The sequence below is a fragment of the Vicugna pacos genome, chromosome 12 (assembly GCF_048564905.1).
Source record: "Vicugna pacos chromosome 12, VicPac4, whole genome shotgun sequence".
Classification (NCBI taxonomy): Eukaryota; Metazoa; Chordata; class Mammalia; order Artiodactyla; family Camelidae; genus Vicugna; species Vicugna pacos.
This window is the reverse complement of record NC_132998.1, coordinates 33,022,585-33,036,417: the sequence shown is the minus strand read 5'-3', so window position 1 is coordinate 33,036,417 and position 13,833 is coordinate 33,022,585. Positions and strand designations below refer to the sequence as shown.

Here is a 13,833-nt window from a genome sequence, read left to right as displayed (position 1 = left end):
GTTTCCTAGTTCTGTTCAGTTTAATTTACCCAAATGTCATACCCAATAAGTTGCTGAATTTCCACTCCATTCCTACTGAATTATTGTATTACTTTTAAATAACTTGTGTCTGCTCTTGATTCTTCCATCTGCTTCTCTTCCTCTTTACTTTCTCATCAGGAAGCATGGCTCTAGGTTAGGGACACTGGCCCAGCACCCCTGATTTTCCATTTTTGAACCACTGACACCAAGTTCATCATCCTTTAAGACGCTCTATGAAAAAGCTGGCCCCAGGCAAATTCGTAAAGTAGGTCAGATGTGTGAGTGCCACCACACACACGTTTAGTAGTTTCCCATCCATGTTTGTCACTCTCTGCAGGGGTACCCCACACTAGACCTTCCGGTTTTTTCCCTTTAACTCCCATCCTTCAAAAAGTACACATCCTTTTCCCCATTACATCATTTCTAGGAGAAACCCAGTAGGAAAACGCCATCAAAATATTAGACATAGACAATAAAAATTTAACTTTTCATCCTCTACAGAATAAGTTTCAAGATTCATGCTTCTGTTGCAATGTTCTATTGCTAATGCAGGCATGTGGGGCAGCACCAGAAAGGTAACCAGCTGTAACTGATCTGAGGCACTTGTAAGCAGAGCTGGCTGCTCTCTTAAACTCTAGAATCTGAAGGCGTTTTTTTAAAAAGAAAGGAAACTTACATTTCCCAACTTTTTACTTTATGTCAGACACAAACTAAATTTCATGCCCATTTTAATCAATGAAAAGCTAGGATACTGCCCAAGGTGAAAAAAATCATATGGCTATAAGAAGTAGAGATGCCAGGTATAAGCCAACAGCAAAACCCAATGCTCTGCCCACTAGACCATTGTGCTGCTTGGGCCCAGAATCATGGACTGATAGCTTTCCTCTATTTTCAGGTCCCAACCATGCATCATACATTAAGTGAGCACCTGTTATGGGTCAAAATAAAGCTGGAAGTGAGAAACATCTTGGAGTGGATGGTGAACTGTTTACAAGAGCACAAGTCTGGAGCAGGGATACAACCTAAGAAGGACCATTTGGGACATTGCTTTGAAGGATGTGTAGTAAATGCCATAGAACTCCAGCTTGGCATCAAAGACACTGGGACAGCTTTAAGGGTTCTAAGCAAGGGAATGAGATAGGCAGAGTTGAGTTCTAGATTCATCATTCTAGAACAAGATACAAGCTTTGAGAGGGACAAACTTGAAGTAGGGTGACTAGCTGGGAAGCTCCATTGCTGTTACCCACGCAAGAGATGAAAGCGGGTTTAAATAAAGGCAATGGAGGAGGGGAGAGAGGAATCTATATTCAGGAGGTAAAACCAGTAGAACTTGGTGATCGTTTGGATATAAAGAGGAGAGGAAAGAAAGAAATCGAAGATGCCCATTTTTCCCTTTGTATTTGTTCCATAGTGCCACATTCTTCTAACTCAAAGAGAACTATTGTAATAAACAGGGGTGCCTTAGGACAGATTCCCAAACTGAATTTATTAATGTTTGGGCCTGGCAAAGTTATGCTTAACCTGACAAGTAATACATTTGGCAAGCATAGTTTATGACCAGAAAATATCGTATCCACACAATTAAAGTATAATTTAGCCTTAAGGAAGAGTTAGAATTCTCTTCTGGAAAATCATTTTTTTCTACCTCAAGAGGTGTTCCTGACAGAGACAGTCTTCATAATTCTTGGTTATGTTTACAGAAAGTTGATTTTAGAAATCATCCTAAAGACAGATATTTCTATAGTAAATGTTCCTAGCTATCATCTTTGGAAGGAGTAATTTGATGAGTGGTACTGTGTTGAATTGTATTATAATTGGTTTCTTCAAATACTGTTTATTACCTACATAAAGGGGAAAAAAAAGAAATCATAAACTAATGGCTAGGTGATCTGCTTGGTGCAAAAGTGATGGCAGAACGGGGTTAAATAGTGTTTATGGAGAGATAACAGGGAATGATGAGCTCTCAAGTTTTGATGTTTATTAAAGAGTTTATTGGAATCTCATAGAGCAGTAAAAAATGATCTAATAAAACAAATAAGATTAAGCAGTGCCACTAAACAAAATTATAATAAAACTCCAGGAGAGTAGATGTAAACCATTTTTTTTAATTCTTGTAAAAATCATATTAATATTTTCAAATCTTATAAAGAGTTTTGGAATTAGGACCCTGTTTGAAAATGGGCATAACCATTCAAATTATGTTTCATGTAATTTATGAGTTCACTTAATGGACTGTTTAGCTACATTAGCTAAGTTTTTAAAGGAAATAACTTTTCTGGCATGAGATAAGTGGAAAATCACTGAAAATCAATCAACAAATAAATGGTGTATGTTGCAGAGTTTTGTTGGAAAATGAAAACCAAGTAAACAAGCTTGAGTTGAAGGGAAGAGGTGAGGGCTGGGTTAGAAAAAACCAATCTCCTGAAGGAAGAAAGATCTGCTGAAGGAAGTTATTAGACCTTAAGAGATGTTTCCAGCAGCCTCCTTCCTTGCCTATCTTTCTAAAAGGAGTAAATGGCTACAGTAAATACAGGCAGATGGGCCAAAAACAGCCTCCAGGGATGCCTGAATCTCACGTGGTCTGGGAACAGTAAAATGACTATTTTGGCCAAAACAAGGTCCTAGGTAACAAAGCAACCAGCCTGAAAGAGCTAGATGGACAAGAATCAGGCATATCTCTCAAGATTTTTAAAGACTCTGGATTTCTGAACCTGTTTCTGGGTGGGGAAGGGTCTTTGTGGACTGGATGTTTCTGTCCCTGGAAAAATTCATTTACTGAAAACCTAACCCCAACAGGATAGTTTGAGAAGGTGGAGGCTTTAGGAGGCAATTAGGTAATTAGATGAGACTGAAACCCCCATAATGGAATTAATGCCCTTTTAGGAAAAGAAAAAGACTATAGCTCTCTCTGTCTACTGTGTGAGGATACACCAAGAAAGCAGTCATCTATCAACCAGGAAGAGGATCCCCACCCTCCTGGCACCTTGATCTCAGACTACTGGCCTCCAGAACTATGAAAAATAAATGTCTGTTGTTTACACCTCCCAGTCTATGGTATCCTGTTACAGTAGCCCAAAATGACAAAGACAAAGGGCAATTCCAAGGGTGACACATGGGTCTTGCAATTGGTGCAGATAAATACTTAGACTGAAGTTCCTAACTGCTATCCAGAGTTTGAGCTTTGAGTTTTTATTGCTGAGCTTCTTGACACCCAAGAGAAATGAGAAATATGAGTAAATTATGTGATTCAAATCTTTAAAGAAAAGTAATATATGCCAGTTCTTCTAGATACCAACAAAAATTTAAAGAACTATATTTTTGTCCTTATCCCATGGAAACTGTTCAACATAAGACACAATAATTCCTATGCTAGTTTTGTAAAAAATAAAGATGGAATTTCCATGATTTCTTCTTGTTTCAACTCTTAATAAAACTTTTTATCTTAATATTATCATTAGTCTTTGCTATGTTTATATATTCATATTTCCTGTTGGACTAGCTTTCCTGCCAGGACAGGGTCTGTGACTTATGACAGAAACCAAGTTCCTAGCAGAGTGGCTCATGCAAGGGCTTCACAAATGTCTGCTTAATCAAGAGTAAATAATACAGTAGAATTATTTTTGATGGAGAGAGGGTACCAACCTAAACTAATACCCTCCAGATACATGAACTTCCGGGCTCTGTCTCAGTCAGCTTGAGCTGCTTTGACAAAATACCATAGACTGGGTGACTTAAACAACAGACATTTATTTCTCATTGGAGGCTGGGAAGTCTAAGATCAAGGTACCAGCCAATTTAGTTCTTGGAGAGGGCCCTCTTCTGGCTACTTTCTCACTGTAAATTCATGTGATGGAGAGAGGAAGCTCTAGTGTCTCTTCCTCTTCTTATAAGGACACTAATCCCAACACAGGTTCCATCCTCATGACCTCATCTAAACCTAATCAACTTCCAAAGGCCCACCTCCTAATACCATCATACTGAGGGGTTGAGCTTCAGCCTATGAATGTTGGGAAGACTCAAACCTTCAGTCCATAACAGGATCTAACTTGAACTATTGATAAAACCTGAACCACCTCAACTCTCCTAAGCACACAGTTTCCTTAACACACACTAAACAGAAGTTCATTATATCTACAATTTCTTCTCTAGATACTTCTCTAGATCCCTATTTTGCAACAGGGCTATGAGAATCTCCATACATTTATAGATTTTTTTAATGGATCTTTGGTTCAATTACAAAATAAGATTTGTTCCATCAGGGCAAAAGCATCTAAGTATCATAGAAATATAGCCCAATCTCAAATGGAATGTTTGGTTGTGTAAAAGAATCCATTTTCAAACTTTTGTCAGTTACACAGCATGGACACTGACTAATCAAAATGGATACCAGCTGTAAAGAAATGCTATAATCATCTTGGGTGTGTGCCAGGGAAATATCCGTGAGTTATCAATGAGTTTAAAACTCAAAGTACTCAACAGACGGTGAATAAATAAATTAGTGATTAATTAACTGTGATTTTATTCATACAGAGCTTTCTAGAAGTGGCAGCTGTAAGAAGATTCTTGATAATCTAAGGTCTTTGCTCAGGAAAAACTGATTTTTTTCACTATGGAAGCTACTTAGCCAACAAACTTATATGAGTAATTTGAACCTCAAAAAGGTGTTCAGATTTCCCCAATATGATTAAATGTTGGGACTAATGAGACAGTGACAATATTTTCTTTATACAAACAATTTTACAATTATACAGGACAGTGGCATCTAATGACTGCTACCAACACAAAATCACTGGGCAGCCAGCTTCTATTTTATGCAGCAAGGTTAGCAATTACTCTGTAACACTTAATTTCCTGTTGCTAATGCTTTCCCAGAAGCACTTAAGCATGATGGCCTTATGAATATAGCTATTAGTGGAACTACGTTTGGTATTTGGATTCTTTTGGAAATCTGATAAAGATAATATTCCTCCAAAGGTTACTGCCAGATTACAAGTCATTTTATCAACAGACCTAAGTTTCAGCCAGCTGTCATTAAGAGTGTCTCATTAGCCAGTGAAGGACTTTGTAGCTGGGTCAGGGCCACGGAAGTCTGGGGCAAGGTTGCTAAGGTAACGAATCTGTCCAAAGACTTCTCTCAGCATCAACCTTTCATCTTGTTAAAATTATATAAGCAAAACACTGTGAGGAGAATGCTAATAGACCAAATGACAGAAACAACTGCATGAAGATATTTTTAAGCTTTGTAGGTGTGTTTTTAAGCTCCTTTATAAAGATACAATAGTATGTGTTGGTTTAGAGATGTTCATGGAAATGAGCTAAATCATCCTGCATCCGTAACATTGTTTACATTAGCATGTGAAATATGTGGCTCTACAAAGCAGAATTTAATATAACGATACACATTGATTGAGTGCCTGCTTGGTACTTGAATTTATTTTTCACTGTAACATTTGAGTCTGAGGAGAATTAAACTCTAAAGAAAGCGAAGCTTAACATGCCTTCCAAAGGGTCCATACTCGTAGAGAAACTTCAATTCTTATGTTAGGGAGTGTTGGCTAGGTGAAGTGAGGCTTTTGTATTAAAAACATAGGATATCAAAGACTAATGGGGTCATGTCTAAAGCATACAAGAGACAAATTGAAGGGCTCTCTCTGGACTAAGATGGGACAATTTGAATTTTACAAAGAATAATAATGACAATGGATTGAAAATATAAAAATCCATGAGTTCATACTGATACAAAACCTCATTCACCAAAAACAAACCTCATTCACCACTATTAGGAGTTGCTAAGGCCACCAAATCATTACTGAATTTAATGAATAATAGGAAAGAATGAAGCATATGCCTTGCCTTTCCTGCATGTATTGTATTTCTATATAACCAAATAGCTGATAAAAATTACTTTTTAAAAAATAATTCCAGATAGTAATCGCAGAAGAAATAAAAGGATTAAAAAATCACCACTTCGCAACTCTTCATGACATGGTGGATCTAGACAACGTATATCAACGAATGCCAAAACTGTTAGATGAAATGTTGGTGCGGAACCTAATGATGGAGTGACTTTGTTGACAACTTCCGAACTCACTAATCAATCACAGCATCATTGAAGATGGGAGAACCAGACATGAGGTGCCTCATAATGTAATGCAATCGGAAGTACACATATCACCTATGAAATAGCCTTGTCTAGGAATATTGACTGAACCGGAATCTAACTGACCCTCTAGTTCTAACTGCAAGGAACTGAGGAAGTAGTTTTTAAAAACCAGAATCCAAAAATTGGGACATTTTAAAGGCAAATTACCCAGCTTCTCCAACAAATCAATTATGTGAAAAGAAAGCAGGGAGGGCAGATGCTTTAGAATAAAAGAGTCCTCAGAGACATAACAGTCAAACACAACGGGGAGGCCCTTTGTTGGATTCTGCGTTGACCAAATCAAATGTAAAACAACGTCTCTGAGAAAATTAGAAGAAATTTAATGTCATTAGATAATATTTGTTGGTGATGTTGTGAAAGATTCTAAGAAGTTAGAGGTGCATACTAAAGGATTTACAGATGAAATAAAATGTTGTCAGAAACTTGCTGTAAAATGCCAGGGAAGAATGTGGGGAAGTTGGATAAAACACACTGGCAAAATGTTTACGATTGTTGACATTCTGAAAACAAAAACACCTGTGGAAAACTGGATGCCTGAATTACAGTGTTGGAACTGACTGACTTAATATTTTTTCTTAATTTCAACACTGAGAGAACCAGCAGCACCTGTCTGTTGCTTATATAAAGTATTCTTAACTTACTTCCAGCAAGAGTCCACATTGAATGGAATCAGCCAAACCACCAAGTTTAAAAGTATATTTATCCCAGCCTTTATTCTGAAAGAAGACAGCATATCAGTTCCTAAGGATAATCTGAACTCTGAAATTTATCCTTAACTTAAAATATGAACAAAGGAAGAATTTGATACATCAAAAACACTGTCATCAGATAAGGTTAAATGACTGGTAACTCAGAAGTACATACTGTCTAGCCACCAGAGGTAACCTCTGAAGATTCTAAGCTTTCTGCTAATTTGGGCTGCTACCAAGTAACTGAGGCTGCTTCTTTACCAAGCCAGACACCCAGGTTTCTGTCAACAACATGAAAAACTGAAAGAGGAAAGACTAGAACTACATGGTCACTCTTCCTATTAAGATAAACTGAAATTACAAAATAAATATGCGTGAGATATTAATTAGGACAAAAGAACTTTTAAAAGAATTAAGGAGTCACTTATAACGTGACAGTGATAATATATAAAGAGTTCCTACAAATCAATAAAGAGATGAACACTCCAACAGAAAAATGGGCAGAGGACACAAAATCAATTAAGAGAAATATAAATGGCCAATAGACATTTTAAAAATCATTATTAAACATTTAAAAATCAACCTGAATAATAATTGATGCATGCAAATTCAGACAAGGAAATACCACTTTTGCCTATCAGATTGGCAAATGTTTTCAATGATAAACAGTATTGACATGTTTTAGGAAGCAGTAATAAAACTTGGTTCAACGTTTCTGAAGGTCAACCTGCCAATATGTATAAACATCATTATCTTTGAATCAACAATTCTACTTCCTGGAATTAGTCCAAAGGAAATACTTATGGATATGGACAAAGATTTAGGTAGAAGAAAGTCCACTCCAGTGATGTTTATAAAAGTAAAAATTGTAAATAACCTAGATATCCAATAATAGGAATAGGTTAAATAAATTACGATAAATACATGAAATAGAACACTACGTTGTCACGAGCTATGTTGTCATAACACTATCCAGATAAATATGAAAATGTTCAGAAATCTGTTTATATTATACTGTTAAGTGTAAAATAGGGCTATTGAAGTACTATGTGTTATATGCACATATATATATGCAAAATATTTACTAATAAAATGTACCTCAAAATAGTAACCAATACTTGCTTTAATTAATGAGATTGTAATTATTTTTATTATCTTCCTTTTATTAGTCAATACTCTCTTAAATCTGTGCACTGAACATGTAAGAATAAGAGCTATTTTTTAAGAGTGAAAAGAAAGAACTTTCTAAGCACTAACTTCTACTACTCCAACTGTGCTCAATTGTTCTTTCACTCAGTCTGGGTTTATTGTACCCTATTTCCTCACTGATGGAACATAAGAGGGAAGCCATAGCCCTGCCATTTCTACCTGCTGGCTCCACCAAGAGCCCTAGGGAGATGACTTACTGGTAGCTGACCACTAAGTGTGGAAAGCCCTTATCACTCAAGTTGCTAAACTTAGCATTTCATTTTACCTCACCACTGTTCCAGCAGTACCAACACTCTGTCGTTATTCCTTGGTTAAAACTAAAACTCAAACAACATGGAGACCCCATGCCCTTCTCTTCCCTGTCAATGGTCCCCTATCAGAAATATCCTGCCACCAAAAGGCTCATTCATCTAGCCTCACTTCCATCCCAACAAATGCTTAATCTACTGGTGACAATTTTTCCGTAACTTTATGCTCCTATTTGCAGGGCAAATCTGTATTACTTCTTACCTGTATCTGTTTGAGGTTCTCAAAGGCATAATGTCTTTTATTTTCTCCTTTGGTAAATTTCCTTTAAATATCAGAGCTTAATAAATAATTTTTAAATGTAGAAAATAATTGTTTTGTCATTGAAGGTGATCCTATTTCCAAATTAAGACATAATTTTCAACGTCTATTCTTATAATAAAAAAGTGATTAAGGTCATAGAAATCAGTTAAATTGAATATTGTACAAAGTAGATTAGAGAAATTTAATCATTGCCTTCTGGGATCTTACAATTTCAGGCAAATCACTCACATTTGCATAGTGTGAGTGTACAATTTCATAAACCCATTCAATAAGCATTGTTGAGTATGTACTAATGGCCAGGGACACCCCTTCCAACAAAGCCCTGAGGGTACAAATATGTGTAGGTGTAGACACTAGTTGAGGAGCTTGTGAATTAGTCAAAAGCATAGACATGTAAGTAAGTATTACAATCCAATGAATGGATTATATAATAATGGAATTTTGTTCAGGGTATCTTGTGTCCCCCATAGGGACAACTAAAGAGTCACTTAATAGTCACTGAAGGAAAGTTTCTCAAATGAGATGTTACTCCAGCTATTGGTAGGTAATAATAAATAATAAAGTGTTTCCTAAACCCTGCAAGACTAGGTTAAACTGAATTCAACATGCTTCTTTGCTGTATAACTCATCAGAGCTTTTAATGTCTTATGTTTATTGTGAACTCCCAAGGATGAATTTCCAAGGATTTGCATTGTGAATTTCTAAGGACACACTTGCACTTCCCAAGCTTATTTGACTACAAAACCCTTTCTTCAGAGATCATCTTGATCAAGAGTTTTAGAGTTCACAAAGTGCTTTTCCATGAGGTATGATTTCATGTGCCCAAGACTGCAAGCTTCTTGTGAGGAGGAACTGAAGACATCCGTCAGATCAGGAAATGAGAATGCATCTTACTCATCTTTATACTCCAGAGTCCAGTATAGCATTCAACACAAAAAAGATACTCAATAAATGGTTGCTATATTTGTGACTTACTGCACCTTCTCAGCTGAGCCACCACAGCCCAGAGGGAGTAGTTCAAGCATGTATTATCTACATTTTACAGAAGAGAAAATACAGCCCAGGGTCATTAAGTTACTCAACCAAGATCATAGAGTGAGCTAGTGATACAAACAGGACTGGAAACCAGATCCACTCCAAGTCCAGCGCCCCTTTTCTTATACTTGTATGATCATACCTTTTGGATTTTCTGGGTAGTCTTAATTTCAGATACTCTGTTTCAATTTTAAACAAGGCCAAGTAACATCCTGGTTCTTTTGTTTGGGAAATAGCTTCCATAACCACAACTTTTAATGTTTTACAGACACAAAAAAATAAATGTCTACCTAATAAATATAATAAGTGAAATCTACATGATATTGAGTATGAGTTATTAAACAAGAATGGACTTGAGCTACAGGCTGATTATTCTGGGGGAGGGAACATTTACAATGATGGGAAAGTCCATTTTCAGTTCAGAATCCAGGAAGAAACAGCCACAGCCTGGCAAAGATGCTGGGAGGTTCCTCCTGCATAGACATCACCCAGAGAGAGAAGATGCCCTTGAGAACTGGATGTGGGTCCCTCAGAGACACCACAGCACAAAGCAATGCCAGCCATTCCACAGCTAACAAGCCTGGTAGCCCACCAAGACTGCATGTTGTGAGAGCATATAAACAAAGATGACACCAAAATGGATCAGCAAATTTTCTGTAGCAAGAGGTCTCCTAAGCAGCACAGACTTCATGGGATAGTGAGAGATGGTCCCCATCAGACCAGCCCTAGTACTGTTTGCTCAGCTGCACAAGTTCAGGGTTATTGCCAGCCCTTTAGTGAGCAGGACAGAGGTGGCCATCAGAATGGCCTCTGTTCTGGAGGTAGACACACTCTGAGTCAGAACTTTGCCTCTGCTGTGATACCTTGCCAAGTGAATTTATCTCTATAAACCTTCATCTATAAAATGGGAATGATAATTTTAGTTTCCTCACAGGATGACTGTGGTTTATATGAGATAAAAGGATCAAATGCTTACCAGAGGACTTAGAACACGTTGAGTGTTCAATATTTTTATTATAAAAGGATGTTATTTTAATTAGTAATTCTATTATCATAACATATCACATACATAAGGCTATGCAATTATCGCCATACTGAATGTAGCTCAGTCATCCTCAGTCCTTCTGTCTTCTCCTGAAAGTTCCTAGTTTAAGACTTTCCCAGGGATCAATAGAGAAATTAAATTAAGGGAACCTTATCTATATATCATAGTCATCAACTAGGGACCCAGAATGGGGAAAACCATGGAAGTAGCCTTCTTAAAGAATGCTGTCTCAACAGGGCTCCCTTCTATGTGGGAATCCCCAAACTATGAGTCAGTACTAGTCCAGACGACCAAGCCTTCAAATAGATCAGAGACAGCACAGTTGGAATAAAGCAGACAGCATCTCTCAGCTATTCCTCTCAGTCAAGATCATCTTGTTCTTTGAGCACAGTTACAAAACCAGTAAGAGAGTGGGTCATATCTAGGGCTAGGATAACAACACAGGTTTCTTGGCCCACAAGGCTTTGTTTATATTACATGCAGTATTTCTTCATTTTAGTTTATCTGGATAGAAACCCCTGATAAAATTTTCAAAAGAAGAATGAAGGTAACAGGTTGATAAGCATAGCCTTGATCAGTCAGCATCTAATTCCTGCTGGGACTCTTCAGACTAAGCCATGGATTGACTAATAAGCACCCCTTCCTGTCTCATGCAATGGCTCGCATGCATCACAGAGTTATTTGCAAGTTAATATATATTAAAATCACATATGTGACACAACACTGTAAAATGATTATGAATCAATAAAAAATGTAAAAAAAAATCACATATGCCCACACACATTACTTCTGTGTGTCAGGACCTCAAGAGATAATATATCTATCTTCATTTGTGACAGTGTATGCACCCATAGTTCATAAATGGTGATAAATGAATTGTCATGCCATCCCAATGATATAATATACTTATCTCCTATTCTTGCCATATTAATACATGTTCATTTCAGCCGCAGTCAAATCTTTAAAATGAGTGATCCAACATCTGCCTCCTATTGGCAACCACAAAAGAATGCTAATTTCGCCTCTCAACACCCAGTATAATTTGTTTGGTATGTAAATCAACAGCAGAAGAGAGGAACCAAAAAAGTAATAGTAATTTCAACTCATAATGCCTCTCTAATATACTAAGATAAATTGAGATGGAAAATGTTTACTTGGTTTCTATTTCAATAAATCCAGGAAGAGATCGCCCTGGGCAGCTGACCCACCCCCCAATTCGTGGCCCACCCCAGTGGGGAGAACTGCTCTGGTAGATGAATGGGCCTGTGAGCTGTTTTTAAACCAGTCTAATTGATGTGTTTATCACTTTAGCGTCTGCCTGTATTAAGTGATTATTCATTAATAATTGCCATTCTTGCCTTGCTTTCTACAGCCAACTTTCCATTTTTCAGAGGCTAATGGTAGTTCATAACGTAACCCTGCCAATAGCTTTTTAAAGAGTATGTAATATCTTTCAGCCACTTCACAGCCCTTCAGCACCTGTACTTGGTGATGGCTGACAGAAGGAGGTACAGCCTGAGGTGGCTAAACCTTGAGACTGAAAGGAAACTTGAAGGTCGTGGCCTCCACACTGCCCCCCACACTCTCCTCCACCACTCCCTGATTCCTCGACCCACACTCTCAGCCTCCCTCCCTCACGTCTCCCTTCTATCTCTCAAAGCTTTTCAGTTTGTTTGACTGGTGAAAATGATATTTAGGACTGAAGAAATAAAACAGCTAAAATGAGGAGTTGCATAAAGAGTAAATCCTATTAACTAGTTCTCACTAAGAAAGATGACAGCATTAAGTTTTTCGAATCATGCATCATATGCATATAAAAATTTAAAGCACACACCTATGTATAAATATGTTCTATATATATAGGACTTTATACATTGTACATATTTAAAATGATGCCAAAAGGAGATAAAGATGGTAATAGATATTCTATTTTTTTCTTTTCACATGCACCCAGCTTGGAAACCACAGACCCAGATAAGTCACTCCCCTTCATGAGCATTTCCCAGATCCCAAATGGTCCAGTTTACCCCTTTTGGCAGTGTCTTGTCAAGAGACCCTCAGAAGTACTCCTCTTGGTCAGAGTTCTGTGGGCTCAGCATGTATTTTGTTTAATCCCTTGTTTACCTAAGGCTTGCATTCAGAGGTTATGTTCTGTTTTTAGTAAGTTTAGGAGTAAAACTTCCTTGGAAAACAAGAGTCAAACCTTCTGAAACTATGTACAAGTTAAAAATGAGTATTTTCTCAATCACTTCTCCATTTGTGATGAACAGGTAGCTCTGGGATGCAGCCAGGGCCAACTTGAGGGCTTCATCAAAAGCAAACAAAGAACAGGTGAGGCTTCTCACAGGGGTGGTCTCAGGGGCAGGCGTCTGCACAATTCTCAGAGAAAAGAACGCTGGAGGGAAATACTGAACTGACAAAGTCGGTGATTTATAATCTCTCATTCCCTTAAAATGACTCTCGTTATTCTTGGGAGCTTACACTCTGAAGCGAGCTGTAATGGGCCACTGGGCTAAAAATGAAGTGCAGATTTATTTCTATAATCACCACCAGCTAAACCCTTCCCTAGGAAACAACTAACTTGGCTTTTAAAGTGCTAGGATACCTTTAGAATGCTTGAGATTTATCTTTGGGATTGAGTGCTTGTGTTGCTATGGGAAATTCTAACTATTTGAGTTGTAGATACCCCAATCAGTGTGCTGGGGAGCTTGGAAAGACAACAAAGGAGTGAGTTCTGCTTCCCTTCCCCATTCTGTTCTAAGAAAATTCTTGTGCCTAAGAGATAGTAAGTAAATAGCAATTACAAACACATCAGACACTGAGCTAAGAGACTACCTGATACAGCCTCTGTCCAGGAGACCAAATAAGTTCAGCCTCAATGTAAATTTAAATTCTGAAATTGAATTTGATTCACAGTAGGCCCCTACACTTGTGGCTCTTGGCTGGAGGCGGGGTACGTCCCTTGCTATTCAAAGAATCACTGGATCTAGAAAATACTCAGATATAATTATATAACCATGAACCTCAGAGTTAAGGTAAAAGGTATACACACACGAAAGAAATTTTTTTAAGTAAATAAGGCCAAAAAGACCCTTAGTGTA

The 13,833-nt window shown here is 37.5% G+C and overlaps 1 long non-coding RNA gene across 3 annotated transcripts in view; it reads right to left on the bottom strand.

Moving 5' to 3' along the window:
- The window catches only part of LOC140700203 (uncharacterized), a 211,645-nt gene that overhangs the window by 105,580 nt on the left and 92,232 nt on the right, over positions 1-13,833 (bottom strand). The gene's annotated exons all lie outside the window — the stretch shown is intronic.